The sequence below is a fragment of the Corapipo altera genome, unplaced genomic scaffold (assembly GCF_003945725.1).
Source record: "Corapipo altera isolate COAL_440 unplaced genomic scaffold, ASM394572v1 130657, whole genome shotgun sequence".
NCBI classification, from domain to species: Eukaryota; Metazoa; Chordata; class Aves; order Passeriformes; family Pipridae; genus Corapipo; species Corapipo altera.
Window position 1 is genome coordinate 2,196 of NW_020885931.1, and position 5,736 is coordinate 7,931.

At 56.4% G+C, this 5,736-nt stretch overlaps 1 long non-coding RNA gene across 2 annotated transcripts in view; it reads right to left on the minus strand.

The window, feature by feature from the left end:
• The window catches only part of LOC113940897, a 3,677-nt gene extending 677 nt beyond the window's left edge, over positions 1 to 3,000 (minus strand). Inside the window, exons 1-2 of one of the 2 annotated variants that reach the window (XR_003525559.1) lie at positions 2,990 to 3,000; positions 416 to 608 (exon numbers count right to left, since the gene is read on the minus strand). This is a non-coding gene — a long non-coding RNA (uncharacterized LOC113940897). Of the gene's footprint in view, positions 1 to 415; positions 627 to 2,989 lie in introns of those variants that run through there. The other variant, XR_003525558.1, reaches the window with a different exon arrangement.
• Between the last annotated feature and the right edge of the window lie 2,736 nt (positions 3,001 to 5,736).

A 5,736-nucleotide genomic window follows, 5' to 3' on the forward strand; every position in this document is an offset into this window, starting at 1 on the left:
TAAATATTCTAATCTAAATAATATAAATATTCTAATCTAAATAATATAAATATTCTAATCTAAATAATATAAATATTCTAAATAATCTGGAAAGGGGCAAAGGCTCTTTTACACCAAAGAAAAGCTGAGGAATGGTGGGATCTGCCCCAGCACCTTGAGCCCAGGAGGTTTCCCAGAGCCTGGTGGTGCTCAGGGGGTGAGCAGGGCAGCCCTGGCAGCCTCGGGCACAGAGAACTCTGCAAAGTGTGTGGAAAAAAAAGGGGAGGCTGAACAGAAACCCCTCGCTCAGCACTTCGGGGCCCTTTGTTTCTCCCTCCCCTCTGCTTTGAGGAGCTCTGAGGACTCCACCAGCTCTGCCAAAGGAGATCCTTCCCCTGCCCAACCCACTCTTCCTCCAGCCCTTATCTGCCCTCACCTGTCTCCACCGGGTCGCTTTAAAAGTCCCAGACGCTTCCTTCCTTTGTTTGCCTTGGCCCCAAAGGGAAACGTCTTGTGTGTCAAAGGTTTGGTGCAGGTTCCTGTCCCAGCTCTTTGCCACCCCCGGCCTCAGCAAATCGAACTTCTTCTCCCAGCTGGGGGTTTGCACGGGGGACTCAGGCTCTCTGCCCCTCCTGCCTCCACCTGGGATCGAGGTGGAGCATCAAAACTGGGGGTTAAATCCCTCCTGGCTCCTGCAAATTGGGGATGGAAAAGAAGTTCTGGGGTTTGAGTGAATTCACCCAGAGACAGAGTCTCTCCGGGGCTGTGCCACTGTCCCAGCTCTCCTTTCTCTGGAGGTAAAATCATCTGGGCTTAGAGACCCAAAGTAGGGCAGAGGGGTTCCAGCCAGAGGCACGGCCTTGGTGAGCTTTGCCTGGGCTGAGCTGAGGACTCTGAGGAAGAATTTCCTCCTGGAAAGGGTGGTCAGGCTCTGAAAGGGGCTCCCCAGGGGGGTTTGGAGTCCCCAGCCCTGGAGGTGTCCAGGGAAGAACTGGATGTGGCACTCAGTGCTCTGGGCTGGGGGACAAGGTGGGCACCGGGCACAGGGTGGGCTCGGTGATCCCGGAGAGCTTTTCCAGGAGAAAAAGCCCTTTCTCCAGGGCCCACAGAGGGGAGCAGGGCAGCTCCTGTCACCCTGGCAGAGTGAGGAGTGTGCTGAGCCCAGGATGTGTCCCACAGAGTCTTCCCTTTCCCTCCCAGCCCCGTGTTTTTCCTGAGGAGCAGAACCAGGGTGAGGAGGAGGAGAACAGGGTGAGGAGGAGAAGGAGGGTGAGGGGCAAAACCAGGGTGAGGAGCAGAACAGGGTGAGGAGGAGAAGGAGGGTGAGGGGCAAAACCAGGGTGAGGAGCAGAACAGGGGGAGGAGGAGGAGAACAGGGTGAGGAGGAGAAGGAGGGTGAGGGGCAAAACCAGGGTGACGAGGAGAACAGGGCGAGGAGGAGAACAGGGTGAGGAGGAGCAGAACCAGGGTGAGGAACAGCACCAGGGCTGAGCAGTTCAGCAGCCCCAGGTGCATCCCCGGGGCGGATTTTGGGGCTCAGGAAGGGCTGGGCCCACCCGCCACAAGCCGAGCACGCGGGCAGCACTTCGGTTGGGAGCACCTTGATGTGAGAGCTGAGCTCCCCCCTCTCCTCCTCCTCCTCCTCCTCCTCCTCGAGGTCGCGGGAGCAGCACCTGCCTGCGGGGGGAGAACCCGGTGCCAGCAGCTGCCAAAACCACAGCCCGGGCGATGCCCCCCCCCCCGCTCTCCCTCGCTGTGCTGCATCAAAAAACAAACCCACCCGGGGCTGTTCTCACCCCAAACTCCCCCGGGGCAAACAGGAAGCCACGAGCACAAAGCGGGGGAAGAGCGAGAGAGCCCGGGGTGAGCCCAGGAACGTGTCCCCCCCCCCCCGGCAACACCTGCAGGGAGAGGGGGTTGGCAGGTAAACACGAGGGTTCACCTGGGCAGGGGATGCCCCTGGCACGGGGATCCGAGGCGGGGGGTTGCCCTCCCCGAGCTCTGTGCCCACGTTAAACGGCGGTTTCAGGTGCAGCTGCCGGAGTTTAACGTTGGAGCCGGGGAGGAAAAGGGGTTGGAGGTGTCGTGGTTTGGACCAGGCTCCACAAAAAGCCCCCTTCCCTTTATTAAAGGAAAGGGAAAAAAGGGGAAAAAAAAAATACCCCAAAGGACCTGATATAAACTGAACTAAAGCAATATATATATATATATATATTTTTATGATTATTTACAGTTACAAACCCACTATATAGGAATGAGAAAAGAGAACCCCGACCCCCCAAAAAAACCAAAAAAAAACCAAATTTCCCCAACCAAAAAAAAACTAACAAAGCAAAATTTTAATGCTTTCCTCAAGAAGACGACAGCCACTCCACCAGATCTCTCCACTCGGATCAGGAACCTTCCCTTCCCTTCCCTTCCCTTCCCTTCCCAAACCTTCCCTTCCCTTCCCAAACCTTCCCTTCCCTTCCCAAACCTTCCCAAACCTTCCCTTCCCACACCTTCCCACATGCATATGTGTTTTCAGAGTATTTCACAGCTCCAAGCTTCTCATTCCCAAAATTCCCAGCCCCGGATCTTCCTGGGTCCTGCCCGTTGGGGACATTTCGTGGCAATCTGGGTCTGGCCCAAAGGCACGGCAGGAGGTTGTGTGATGGCATCCCAACATCCTAGAGCCATTCCTGCACATCTCCCTGCAGGATCCACCCTGGAGAATCCACCCTGGAGACATTCCTGCCCCTGGGGCACTCCCTGCCAAGGGCCCACCCCGGGACAAGGCTTCCAAAAGGGGTTGGGAAATTTTTCTCGTGCCGTTTTCCTGCGAGTTTTGAAGTCAGGCCCTCCCTGTCCCGACATCTCATCCCTCCTCTTCGCAGCTGCTTCTCATTTCTTCTCATTTCCCAGCCGTGGCCTTCCTGTTTTGTTGGATTCGTATTTTTTTTTCAATCATTTTGGGTTTTTTTTGTGTTTTTTTTTTTTTTTGGGGGGGGGCTGCATTCAGCAGCTGCACACGATTCTCCCCCGAGCCCATCACTATGTTTAGCCCTCCAGACAGGCCAAACAAACGAGCAGGGCTGGGGTTAACAATCCCAAAATGGAGCTCAGCTGTCTCTGAACTGTGATTTACTGGGACCGGGGCCAGGCAAGATCCTCCTCAGGAATCGCCCACCGGGGACCGGCCTCTTCAAAAGGGGAGAAATCGTTTAAAATACCTTTTCCTGGCTCAGACTGGGGATGGGAGATGCTTCTGCCGGGGGGTGAGACCTCCAGGGAGGTGCTGGAGGGGCACTGTGGGTGTGGGTGATGCCTCCTCCACCCCTAAACCGGGATTAGGGGCGGGTTTAACCCTGGCTGTGGTGATACCTCCTCCACCCCTGAGCCGGGATTAGGGGCGGGTTTAACCCTCCCGTGCCCCTCCCTGGGGCTGCTGGGGGGGCTCCCCTGCCGGGGCTGGGAGGAGGCCACGGTGCCACAGACGTGGCATTGCCACCTTTCCCCTGGGCACGGGGCACCAGCACCTCAGAAAGGACCCTCAGAGAGGTGAAGGAGCCTCAGAAAGATGCAGGTCCCTCAGGAAGGTGAAGGAACAAACCTGCTCCTCTCCTGCCTCCTGTGGGGAGCTGTGGCTGCAGGCAGCTCTCCCTCTCTGCAGGCAGCTCTCCTTCCCTGCCTGCAGCTCTCCCTCTCTGCAGGCAGCTCTCCATCCCTGCCTGCAGCCCTCCCTCCCTGCCTGCAGCCCTCCCTCCCTGCCTGCAGCTCTCCATCCCTGCCTGCAGCTCTCCCTCCCTGCAGGCAGCTCTCCCTCCCTGCCTGCAGCTCTCCCTCCCTGCCTGCAGCTCTCCCTCCCTGCCTTGGGCATCTCCTGCTGGCCCTGAAGGTCCGCTCGGTGCCCAAGGGCAGCTCTGGCAGTGCCCCTTCGGGCAGGGAGGGGGTCTGGGGTGATGTGAGAGTGGGACTGTGTCACTGGAAGCACGGGCAGGGCCCTTGGAGGCACGGGCAGGGTTGGTGGGATGTGTCTGACCCGGCTCAAGACCCAGCTTTGACTGGAATTGCTGAGCTCCTGAAGGACCTCGTTCAACACTGGGCACCTGCCAAGCTTGTTATCCAAAGGTTTCCCAAATCCCACCCGCCCCCTTGGCACCAAACACCGCCTCAGACCCGCCCCAGCCTCGTTATTCCCGGGAACAGCAGCCCTGGAGTTCCCACAGGATGAACGGGACTCTGCTCGTCCCAGAAATGGTTTGGCTGGGAAGGGACCCCAAAGCTCTTCTGCACATTTTGTTTTTCAGGCACCTGCAGCTCCTCGGACACGTTGGATGCTCAGCATCCAAAAAAACCACATATTTTGGTCGCTCTTTGCTGTGTTTAATCCAAAAGCCTCTGGCCGAGTGAAAAGGGGGGAAAAAAACGGGGAAGAAGACAAAGAATGTTTTTGGGAAAAAAAAAACCACGAGATATAATAAGTGGTAAATCCCCAAGGTATAAAATCAGATCAAATTTTATGGAGTTCCAAATCTGAGTGGCCAAATGGTGACAGTTCCACCCCCTGTCTTGGCTTTCCCAAGGGTCTTTCCAGCCAAAAATTAAGGGAAACACTCCCTCAGAGAGCCGGGAGGCCCAAAATCCTCCTCTGGCTTATCCAGCCCTTGGCCTGTCCCGCAGGGAAATGCCCAGTTTGCCTCTGCCCTCGGGTGTCTCCGATGGAGATTTGGGACAGATCCACCTCCCACAACTCCAGGAACCTCCTGAGATCCACCCCCAAACCCCCTCCCAGAGCCTGAGCTGCCACAGGACAGAACCCTTTGGGTTCTCTGGTTGGTACAACAGGAGCTTTCCTGGTCCCTTCACCTTTGGAACACAAAGATTTTTTTTTTTTAATCTCTCCCTCCTGGGAGGCTTTGGGTCTGTCCTCCTAATTAGCCAGGGTTGCCTCACTTCCTCAGACATGGAAATGTCTCTTTGTTGAGCAGGGCAGGGGCTCTTTTCTCCCCCTGCCCTTTGAACGGCTCCACTTTTGGCGATTCCTGCCCGTTCCTGCCCGTCCTTCCACCTCACGTGCAAATAATCCAAATAATCCCAACATCCAAGTAGGGAAAAGTTTGTGGCTCCTCATCCAGACCCGGCTCAGCCCCTGGAGCAGGAGAGTGACCCCGTCCCGGGCACTCAGCTCCTCCTGCCTGGTTGCCAAGCTCCCTCCTGGGCACACCAGCTCAGGCTCTGGGAGGGGGTTTGGGGGTGGATCTCAGGAGGTTCCTGGAGATGTGGGAGGTGGATCTGTCCCAAATCTCCATCGGAGACACCCGAGGGCAGAGGCAAACTGGGCATTTCCCTGCGGGACAGCCCAAGGGCTGGATAAGCCAGAGGAGGATTTTGGGCCTCCCGGCTCTCTGAGGGAGCTTTTCCCTCTTCCAGTTGTTGGCTGGAAGGACCCTTGGGAAAGCCGAGGCAGGGGGTGGAACTGTCACCATTTTCCATCGCCTTTCCCCTCGGGATCTTTCCCCAGGATCTTTATTTCCCCCCCTTTTTTTTTCCCTGTTTCAGGATATCAGGTTCTCTTCTCTGAGAACAGAGGCAGAAAAATCCCAAGAACAGGGTGTTTGTGGGTTTTTTTAACCCTGTGGGGACTTCTCCAGGAACTGGCATCACGTGGCTTTTAGAGGTGGGAAGAGGATGTTCTTCCATGCTCCCCCTTCTCCACTGCCACTGTTCCCATTGGCTTTAAAGGATAATCAGTGGATTATCCCGGCTGGAAAGAAC